The 11,821-nt window shown below is 38.2% G+C and overlaps 1 long non-coding RNA gene across 3 annotated transcripts; it reads right to left on the bottom strand.

The window, feature by feature from the left end:
* Positions 1–2,834: 2,834 nt before the first annotated feature.
* On the bottom strand, positions 2,835–9,146 carry LOC143155239 (uncharacterized). 3 transcript variants are annotated; one of them, XR_012994359.1, is made up of 6 exons: positions 9,101–9,146; positions 8,953–9,013; positions 8,140–8,853; positions 5,327–8,041; positions 4,878–5,252; positions 2,835–4,804 (listed from the first exon to the last, which is right to left on the bottom strand). It is a non-coding gene; the product is annotated as an uncharacterized LOC143155239 (long non-coding RNA). The 3 variants fall into 3 exon arrangements; XR_012994358.1 differs by having other exon boundaries at positions 2,835–5,014; positions 5,090–5,252; XR_012994357.1 differs by having other exon boundaries at positions 2,835–5,252.
* Between the last annotated feature and the right edge of the window lie 2,675 nt (positions 9,147–11,821).

Raw genomic sequence — 11,821 nt, 5'->3', positions numbered from 1 at the left:
ATAAGCCGCGGCTGACACCCCACCATCGGTGCCGCACCGTCGTGGGACGGGCCGTCTCCCAGTTCGCTCTCTCGCTCGCTCTCGACGAAAGAGGTTGAAATCCTCTTCTACTCGAGGCCGACGTGCCCTCTCGCTCACTCCGCCGGTTATACGCCGCGGTCGTGCACGTGTTTCCGCGACGCGGATCACAGTTCGCGAACACCAACCGGCCCGTGCAAAAACCTATTCCACCGCGTCGGTCGCACGGGGGGACCGGTGATTCGGTCGAAAGTCTAGGTCGCCTTCGCTTAAACCGACCGGGTTTTTCGTCGGCGTTGATTTACGACGGAAAATCCTCCATCGCGGTCCCGAGTGAACCGTTCCGAATTATATATTCGTACGACAAACACCACGGGGGGAGCACCAGATATTTCCTACGGTGGTGAAGGGTGTTTCTACTTTTTTTTTCGATCCCTTTCCAGGGGAAATTATCACCAGGTATCGTGGACGCTAGTCCTGTTTCGATCCCTTTTTAACGATCTTTTTCTTACGGAGTAACATCGTCCTCGGGACTTTTCCATAGTGAAATTAGTCGATTGCGTTTGTAGTTTTTCGAAATAGAATTATCACACCGTACGGAGGGTTTTCCATAGATTCCTTCGTACTCGACGACCCGAAGTGAAATTATTAGCAGAGATACTCGTCGTACGGAACGAATCGAAAGTAAAACAGCTCGGGAACGCACGGTAGAATCTCGATGATCCGAAGCGGTCGGCTCGGGACAAGGAAAATAATAACTCGACGGTCTTTTTTGTCCCCTGTTCTATTTTTCCAGCCCTTCCGAGTTCTCGGTTCGCATATTTTTTTTAACACGGATATTTCAATGGAGGTGTTTATTTTCCGTGCGGCATAACATTCGAGGCCTGTTTCAACAGCACCGAGTATTTCGAACCGTGAAAATTATCTTGGCGAATGTGCTCTTCCTCCTTATCAGTTTCTTCATTCCCGCTGCAGCTTCCTTCGATGTTTTTCGATCGTTCGGGTGTTATTCTCTTTCGTCACTTTCCCGATTTTCTTATATAATCGTACGATCGGTCGAACGCTATCTAAATCGCAGTGATTTCGATCGTGTTTCTTTCGAAAACAAATTTTATCCCCTACGCGCGATAACGCGCCCTCTAGGTGGTCGGGATACTTTTCGAAATCGCTCCAAGTAATAATTCACGCGTATCCATTGCGCCGTAGTTTGCTTTAAAGTTTCACGTAGATCTTAAAATGCGAGACAGAACACGAGACAGGAAGATGTTTCTTTGTAAAAGAAATAAGTCGAGAGTTCGCCAAGTGTACGCGCGTTCAACTATTATATCTCGACTAACTTATTAGTGGTATAATTTTCTTGCGCGGAATACGATCTATCGAAGTACAACAATTACATCGTTTGAAACAATTAGAGGATCGGGTTTCTGGTAAATTCGACTGAATGAAATCCAATTATGAGGGATGAAACTGTCATTCGATATCTGGAATAATAACGTTTTATCCGGTATCGAGGATAATTGAATATCGAAACTCTCGAAGCGTTGAATATCTTATAGAGTAAGAAATTTATACGATTATTTTAAACAGTATGTTCCAACGTCAATTATCTTCCGATGATACTAAACGAGACGAAATACAACGACGAGTACGAGAATCGTGCTTGGTACTTTCTACTTTCGATCGATGACAATTTCGTGAATGTTTTCGAGCTGTTCGGGAGCGTGTAAAATCGTTTCACGACGACTAAAAACTTCATTGGAAATGGGCACGGGACTTATGGACCGACCTTCCGAACGAACATTAACGTCGAAGTTCCCGGGGCAAACAGATATCGCTATCGCGATGTTTCGTATTGTACGATGCTCGTGAAGGCGTTTCACGCACGGTGGTACTGCGGGAATCCTTTACAGAATGGTCGTCGGACGCGAAATATTCGAAGACTATGAAACACTGATTACAGGTCTTGTCGTTGCGACAACGAACGTCATCGACGGTGCACCTTTCCGGGAAACGTTAAATTATTTCTGTAACTAATGCGACGAGAATCGATAAGTCGTGGTAGAAAAATAATTAAGAAAAAGAAAAAAAAACACGTTTCGGTTCGAGTACGTGGCACGAGCGAGTCGTTCGTTCAATGATGAAATAAAATTTCGTTCAACGTAAAGAAAAGTGCGCGTAGCACGAGCAGCACGTTAAGCTTCTATCGCAAACAGACCCATTATCTGCCACTTACGAGCCGGCAACCACGGGATAATAAATCTAATTCCGAAGAGTTCTAGAATGCACGACTCGAGCGACGATCCCGCGAGCGCAAAATAATTTTTTTGTTCCTCCTCGCACGATGTTTTCGGTGTCAAGGTAATTTTTAACACGTTCCGCGCCGTACGTATCCAATTTGATGCGAGTGTGGATTCAGAACGCCACGTGTATCAATTTGAATGCACACATATTTCACAATTTTACCGCTATTTATAGACGAAACGGGAACATTGATCATTTTTTTCCCACCACACTGTAAACACCGAAGAGGTCTGTCAATTTGGTCGAAGATTATTAATCGAAAAATATATTTGACGTTTCAAATATTTATTTTACGAAAGCTAGATACGGTGTAAGCGTGGCGCCAGAGGGCTTCTTTTAAAAAATCCGTTCGACGGTCTATGTGTTCATCGCTTATTTAGCCGCGCCCGAGTTATCTCGGGCAATCTAGATGTCGGATAAACGGGTGAAAACACGCTTAGCGATCGAAATAAGAAAAGAGTAAAATACAGAGGGTGATGTGAAATTTGAAGCAGAAATTTTTTAATATACTTTCACGTTTAGATATATAAAAAGTAAAATAAGAAAACGTTGCGTTTTTCTTCTTTTTCTTCTCTTACTTTTTTGGAACGACAAAAAAATTTGGAAAGAGATCGGTCGAGTTAATCGGTGCCGATTGAACGCGATATCGCGAACGTTCGCATCTGGGCTTTCATAATTCGGTATTACGTAAAAAGGTGCATCCTTGACATTCAAAAATTTTTAACCACCCTCGACGCGAGTTGCGTTGAACGGTTACGAACCCATGAGCCCATGGGCGCAAAAAGTCCGTCGACTGAACGTTCAATGTTCCTCAGATAAGAGTAGAGCAAAGAAGAGAGTAGTGTTTCCAGTATATATATATTACGGACAATATCCCAACATCTTAAAACACGTACACGAATTACACCGCGCAATGTGCCAAGATTTACACAATCGAGTGACTCAATAGAACTAAATATTCGAGGAACATGTGCAACCATTCTTATTCGATTGTTATTTTTACTATCGAGTTGTATCAACGTGCTATTTATTGCAAGACCGAGAAACGAACGAAGTATCGAGTTTTGGTCGTCGTGGACGACTCCGCGATACATCGACGTACAAGTTCACTGCCAGAGATTATCATCAAATTTATGTCGTGCCAACAGTACCCGATAATATGACAACTTTCGTTCCTTGAAACATCTCGTTCCCTTTTTCCCGCCTCTTTCACTTCCACGGCAACTAGGCAAATCTAAATGTCGCCGCGCGTCGGCGAACAAACGAGTCGTATTACCATAATCTCGTCACCAACGTAGATTATAGTCACGTTTGTGTCTCGTTAATTCCACTTTAAATATTTTCGCTGGAAACGTAGCCTTCCGGGATTTAATCCGTCCCGCATTACCGTGTTGTCCGAAGTTACGACATTGTCACTATTTGTCCAACTGAAACGTTCGTTTGATCAAAACCTGGAAAAATGTTAGTTAAAATGAAAATAAGAAATAAGAAATTCACTTTCGATCATGGAACACCAAACTCGATGATACGGGCACACTTTGGACACCCGGTATACATACCTGTGATTTATATAATTCGTTACCGTATTATGTATTTAGAATCGTAAATACGTATGATGGATCGATGAATATGCAAAACATCGACGTGTTGTATTTATTATATTAATTCAATGACGCGAACAGATTTCTAAGGATTTTGCAAAGATGTCGATGCAGATTGGTTATTTTCAAAAGTATTTCATTATTTTTGAGAGTGAAATTATTATTTGAAAAATTGATACGTGAAACGAGATAACGTAACTGTACGCGAAATAACCGCGGAATAAGATAACGGCGTTATTTGAAATAGTACAAAAGTGTTCAGAACCGTGTGAAACATTGGACATCGCTTATCGCGTTACACCATCGACAGAATTATTTATATTAATCCATTATCTGCTCGCTGGATGATAATATTTATTTAGAACCTTCGTTTGCAAAATATCAGTTGCAAATAACGCGTTTATCGCCACCGCGGATGCACCCTGGGATCTCCTATTGCGAAGTGAAGATCGTGTCGATCGGCCGCCACTAATCAACCACCGACATTCATCTACCTCAGTGATCCGGGCGACTCCTTTTTTTTCTGAATGACGAGCTTCTTTCATAATTCTTCCCTTACTAGGCGTTACACAAGTGTCACGCATTGAGGCTAACTTATGCGATACTTGACACACTGCAACCGGCGATAACGAGCCACCTGGAACGAGACTAACGAGCATCTCACATTTCGTATGATGTATTCTGTCGTTGCTTACACTGTACACGATACATCCATGCTAGATGAGTCAGTACACCTTCGCTTCGGTGTTGCCTGCTCCCGCTACTAGGGAGTTCTTTCCGCGAAGAAGGACTCATCGTTGGCGCGATTAGATCTTGATCATTCGTTTGATGTGGAATCGACGATGGAATCGTGTTTAATAGGTGCGAAAAATTGCATCAGATATCTAAAATAAATTTACCACGAGTTGTCAATAACGATTAAAGTGTCAAGATTGATGCGCTGTTAAAAATGATTACGGGATCGTCTACTCCCTCGCACTCATTTTTACAGGTAAATTTCACAGTTATGTTGATTTCTTCGTCAAGATCAACACTTTTGAGGGAGAAATCGACTCTTAGATCCTTCGAGAATGCTAGATGACAGGAAACAATTTCTGAAAAAAATATTATTTTTTTCTAGCAGACTTATTTTCGCAAACTTATTTATTCAAAAAGATTGTTTTCGCTACTTGACAAAGATACGGAAACGATTATTTTGCTTTTAGATATCCAACAGGTCTCCCGGTCTACTCAAGGATTAAGGAACATCTTCAGTATAAGTGTGAAACGATGTGAAACAATAAAATCTTGTCCATCGAAAGTTCGATCTTCAAAGTTTGGTGCCAAGGTTCTCTGAAAATGTAAATAGTATGCATTAATTTAAATAAGATAACTATCAGTCGCTATAACTCGTATTTAGATTTTACCGAACAACAGACCCATCGGTTGTTTGCAATCTTGTTTCTGACGTCATTATATATACCACAGAAGTTGTATTACAATTTTTTCACACCGTTATAGTTCGTTATGTCAACATGGACTTCCATCGAGCATCGACGATGCACGAAGACGCTTCTTGTCCCGTCGGCTCCTCGGCAACGGTCTTCCTTGTCACGTTGACTTGCTCATTGGACCGTGCATTTCAATTCCGCTTTGCAACGTTTTATCATGCTAATTTCAACGAGACAGCGTTTTCATCCAGTACAATGCTCACGTACACCGGCTAAATCAGTTGTTTGCAGCGCGAAACATCTACGCCCTACACCGTATACGTTCGATCATTAACAATGACTTATGCAACCCTCGAACGAGTGAGGGCACGTTAATGGTGTACTTTTACCGGAAACGCTGCAGGTGGTTACTTCTTTCTTATTTATTTCTCTCTTCTTGTGTCACGGTCGCATTTGTCCGCTCCGTATTGATTTTATAATAATTTAAGGTGTCGGCTATAGAACCCGCGATAGAACTTCTCGAGTTTAATGAGAAGATCGTAACATTAATTCGCGAGAATAGTTGAATTTCACGTATCGAAGACGAGACTTTTTAAACTCAGACTACAGATGTTTTCGGTCACCGAGAGGAGAACGGTACTCGAATGGTTACATCTTCCGAATTCTACAACATTCGTTCAAAATAATTACTTCGTTCGGAAGTTGGTAATATTTTAGTCCTTCGAAAGAAAGTGTATCAAAATTGCATCCAATCGGAAATTGAACATTTACTTTATACTTATATCTACATATGGCTGTAGATATAACGTGTACATGCACTCACATATGGAGTGTTCTACTCGATCTAACAATAAAAATAGCTTTCGGGGATTCGTGTAAAGGATAATCGATTTGTCGAGACTTTGTTTCACGTGTACACCGCCTGAAAATAATCTTGATCGTAGTATCTCGAATCCATGTAAACGCATTTCCTATCGGTAGTTTCATAAAATGATAATGTACAACGATCGTGATTTTTTTAAGTCTTGAGTTAAGAGGAAGTTGGCATTAATAAGTAGAATATGGACAGTGTCGAGTCACTTTCACTCGGTCGTAGGCCTTACAAGAACCGACTATAACGTCTGACCCAATACGATTCCGCGGTTCTCTTCAGAGACGATCTTTCGTTCTCCTTGAAATACAGAGTGGTTCACGATCGTTTTGGTCAAACTTTACCAGCGTATTCTACCGATCGAAAAACATTGTGCAAACATAGATCACCGTCTCCCGAAACACAGACGCCGAATATTTACAACGGCGGACAGGAGAATATAAATTGACGAATCGTGTTTTGCAAATGGTATTTGTAACGGTTGAGAAATTTCTGAGCGGTAGGTATCGATGTTGATCGATGGAACCTTTCTTTCCTTTTCAACGAACCATTCCACGTTACCCGTCGCGTTTCTTTAACTTTATCATCGACTTTCATAGCACGCGCAAATGCAACGCACATGCGAAATGAAAATAGACTCATTGCGCCTCTGTTAACCACGGCCTTCGGTGCATATTTGCTTACAAGGTGCGTCTTGAAAGCACTGTAAACATTCAGTAGTCCATCCGCGAGCCGATTGCGTATCTCGTGTACCACGCGCGAAATGATCGGGGTCCCGATTCATTTTTCGAAAATAACATTTCTAGTGTGCGTACTTGTGCGGTACGTCGATTCGATAGACCTCTAGAACCACCAATGAACTCGACTCGAGTCGTGCGAATCTCAATGGCCTCGTTCAAAGACGCGCGAGAACCTGTCCGAGGTAGCGAACAAAAACTTCCCCCGTAGGGGGACCGTTGCAGAAAATTTAGCGATTTCGTTCCGGAACGGGAACAAAGAGGATTCAACGTGTTTAGTAAAACATGCTCGAGAATGGCCGCATTGAATATCCGATAGACGTACACGTCGAATTAATGAAGCAACAGCACCCAAGCAGCGAAACGGCGCAACAAAAGTCTGCATTTCAAGAGAAGTTATATTTAGCCACGGCGATGTTTTGAGAAATATAAAGAAGCACAGGAGATGATAATGCCAAGTGACGATATGAAATTTAATGCAACGCCGGGAACCCGTTTGCAAATTAATGCGACGGTGATGCGCGCTCGAACATTCTGATCGCTTGACGATCGTCTTCCTATAGCGAAACGTATAAGTAAATTGCGTAATTAACGCTTTTCGATGCTGATACAATAACACTCGTACCTTCGCTCGGTCGTTATTTTATCTTTTTTTTTTTTTGTTTCTTTCTAACAACTCGCGATGTTCGAAGTCTTCGGTCGCAAGTTCTGTTGCAATTTGCTATTTTTATTCGATACGAAAAAAATTAAGTACCTCGCTTTCTTCGCGCGTATCGTTAATATTAGCTAATGTGGTAGCTTTTGAGTCTTTATCTGAAAAATCACCACGGATCGTGCCACGAGATAAAAGAAATTATTTCGGATCGTGTTACGAAAATCTTATTAAATCCGGATCAATTGGAGACAAGAATTTTGAAACGGTGTATGAGACGCGCGATGAAGACATTATATGGTCGTGGACATTTTTTCTAACATAACAATCTCGCGCGCATAATTCTCGTTATTTAGCCCCTTCGTGTAAAAATATACACACAGAACACTCGATATGTACTTGGTCATTGAATTGTGACCATTTCCTTTATTCTGGAATACAGAGAATTACGATTACCATTTATCCATATTTATCAATTATTGTAAATCATTTATGCCCAGAGTATGATTAATCGTAAATGCTAACTTACTCGTTTTGAATATTTACATTGCTTCTATCGTCGATATATCTATTTAATTTAAGAAGCTGCCAATTCTTCTATGCAACACATAAAGTGCAGAGGGCAGACTCATTTGGTTCACTACGTGATACTTAGGATCGATTATTTATTATCTGTTACGAGTGACCCGAATGCGCATATATTCCACGTACTTTATCGGATTAATAATAACGCAGAAATGTATGTCCTAAAAATAACAAGTTGCTTAAAATAAATCTTACAATCCATCAAAAATATGACACATATGCTCTCACATTCGCCAAATTTATCGTTTAGATTGCGTAAAAACCTGATATTATTGGTCGTTTTACCGTTATCCAGATAACCTGAAACTCTGTGTGAAAACGAACAAGAAAACGAGCTCCCACTCTTATTTGCGATCATTTCATCAAAAATTGGTAGAACACGAGATTCGTCGATAAGACAGTTATAGATATCGTTGTATTTTATCGAAATGTATTGTTAAAAGTAAAATGATTATCTACGTGTTTTGTCCGAGCGAGTTGATTATTCTTGAAATTATTTATTATAAATATCTCCAGGAGATTAATAGGAATTAATCGCTCAGTCGGTGGTATTGCCGCTTATTTAAAATATTAAAAATATCACATTGATTTCTCTCGGATCATCCGTTATTAAAATTATAAAGATAACCTCGTGACTATTGTAACTGTTGTGCATTTCCTGTGAATTTATGTTTTATCAGAAATTTCAAGTATCGAGTGACACTAATCTCAGTATTTGTTGTTTTCATAAAAAAAATATACTTTTTACACCACCTACCAGCTCGTCTATTATTAAACTCTTTCAGATAATAACGTTTAGTATCATAAACAGGAACCAACTAATCGAGAAAGTAACAAGAAAAGATTTGATTGTAATCATCGGTATCAAAGATCAATATTGTTATTGAATGTGTACATATACATACATAACATTATACGTTGCAACTCTCCTTCCTTTGTGCTTTCATGAAACAGTCTGTAAATTCAATATGTTATTATACATACATGTACACTTTTAAATCAAAGGAATACAACTAGAAAAAATTATATATCGACAAAAATATTAGATCGCAGAAACACCGATTTTGCGAAATTTATTTTTTAAGGAAACCGTTACATCTGATTATGCAATATTAATCAATGTTATTGATACAATTTCAAGAGATACCTTTATCTAAATTTATTATTAGTCGTCTTTATGATTAAAAAAGATAGGGATCAATTAATTCGTATTAATTTTTTATTTTCATGTGTTTTGGCAATCGTTCCAATAAATCTATCCACCGTTAGCTGTGCTTTCATTAACCTCTACTTCACATTTATTTTGTTTCACGCAAGAGGGCACACATAACGCAATTGCAATATATACGACCTCTCAATATCTGCCGATGATCTCAAGTTTCAGAGACAGATAATATCGCAGTACATGCTGAAGTCATCTGCCATATGTATTATAACAAATGTATTTTCTATTTTTAATCCTATCCAATGGTCTACTGATAAGCCGCTCCCACGGAAGTGGACAGTCGATAACGGCCGTTGTTAATGCTCTTAACATAAACGTAAACGCTGTAATGATCAACGGTGACGCGAAATCGCGTACCGTACGGTTTCTGACGCTCGCTTTAATTTGAATTGCTCTAAGGTGAACTTTTCACGGGAATAAAAATTTCGTATATTCGTTAAGTATTCTGAAAATTTATAAGGAGAAAAATCGAAAAAACTGAAAATCTCCAGCGACGGTGTTTCGTAAAAAATATTAGAAACTCATGAAATAACTGGGCGCATTAAAAGTTTAATATAAATTATTTTCGACTATATTAGTCTTACTTGGTTATTCTTTTTCTGACGTCGCGAGTGATAATTGGTTCGTATTGTAATAAGCACTGTGTTTAATATACTGGATATCATAAGTGTTTAATATATACTAAACTGTGCTGCTCGTGCCAACGTAAGAAAGTAAATACAAAATATTTGTATTGTCGCGTTATTTAAAGACACTTACAGTTTATCGATGTTTAATTAATTAAACATTGATCGAATTTTAATTAACTTATAATATAATTTCAATCGACCATTTGTAATCTTAAAGATTGACGGTTACGTAGTTTTAAATAAATAATTTGATCTCGGCCTCGAGTGACGTAACGAAGACTTGTCATAAGCTTAATTATGCAACACAGCATTCATTGTATACATAATCCAAACAAGTACATATAATAAAATATTTTGATTGGCGGGTGATAAAAGGAATCGAGGTTCTATCATGACGGCCAAGCTTTGTTATTTTTTTCTGTGTGCTGCTATCGTTTTATCCATTTTATTTCTACATATTACTTCCAGAGTTTAAACTAATTCTTTTTCTCTACGCGTAATTAACTAATTTTAGAGAATGATGGATAAAAGAAACACATACAATGTTGATCGATCAATACATAATTTATCAGTATAACGATTATTTTCGTCGTACACTGTTTCTATTGATTACAACACCACACCTGCAGAAAAGGATCAGACTTCCTTCTTAGACATAGCCTGAACTAAGAAAATCAATCGTTACCATTGAACTTCTGATTAGATAAAGTAATACACATAGAAGTCTATTCGATGTCGTGCAAGACATAAAAAAGGGTAAGAGACACTTGATTGCACTTATCTCGAGAACACTATGGAAGAAAGTCACGTATTGACTTTAGAAAACTATGTATATACATATATTCACTTATAAGTGTCCTCTAAAAATGAACGACTTAAACGAACAAATCGAAAGAATTTCAATATGAATAAACTTTGTGGAACGAACGAGGGACAAACAAACGATAACCCTGAGCACGAATGTTAGAGACAATAATCACTGCGATTAGCAAACTTCTTAATGACCACCATGGTTCTCTGCTACGTTAAAATTTTCACATAAACCGTCGTTCTTGGGACATTGCATATCTACGAAGTGATGAAATGAAGCAGTATCTCCACTTTTCCTAGAATGCCTTTGAAGAGAAAAAAAAGTAACAAATATGTACATATTAAAGTATTCGACCACAGCTTGCAATTGAAATAAATATAAAATAATTAATCTGATAAAGATAATACAATAAAAATTAATTAAAATACAAATATATGAGTATATTATACATTATCACATTAGTTTTAATAATTTTCCAGATAAAATTTTTAAACGTATTGAAAATAAAATATAATTTCTCTAATTTAAGAAAATAAATACTAAGGCAGTTTTGCATAGATTTGCACACTTTGCATTAATTTTAATATTAAAATGAGGTGATAATAATGAGTAGTAAATTATTTAAAAATCCAACGAGAAAATTAAAACTCATTGATTCGTTAAACTTATTGTCTTACTTTCATGATTACATATTCAAAATCGATATGATAGTATTAACATATGTATAAATATAATTTTATAAAGTAAATATACATTACTGGAATATATATAGTATTATGGGTAAAATAGCGGCCGTCTAGGGTAAAGTGGCTGTCTGGTTACGTTCTGCTAGTAACTAAATATTCCTAGGATTAGGGGACGTTTTCATAACACTACAAATTTGATCCACTGGTCCATTAATTGTAAACACAATATTAATGTAAATCTTCCTTAACGATTTAGAAATAATTCGTAGCATGCC

The sequence above is a fragment of the Ptiloglossa arizonensis genome, chromosome 2 (genome assembly GCF_051014685.1).
Source record: "Ptiloglossa arizonensis isolate GNS036 chromosome 2, iyPtiAriz1_principal, whole genome shotgun sequence".
Classification (NCBI taxonomy): domain Eukaryota; kingdom Metazoa; phylum Arthropoda; class Insecta; order Hymenoptera; family Colletidae; genus Ptiloglossa; species Ptiloglossa arizonensis.
The sequence above is the reverse complement of the archived record's forward strand: the minus strand, read 5'-3'. Positions and strand labels throughout refer to the sequence as shown.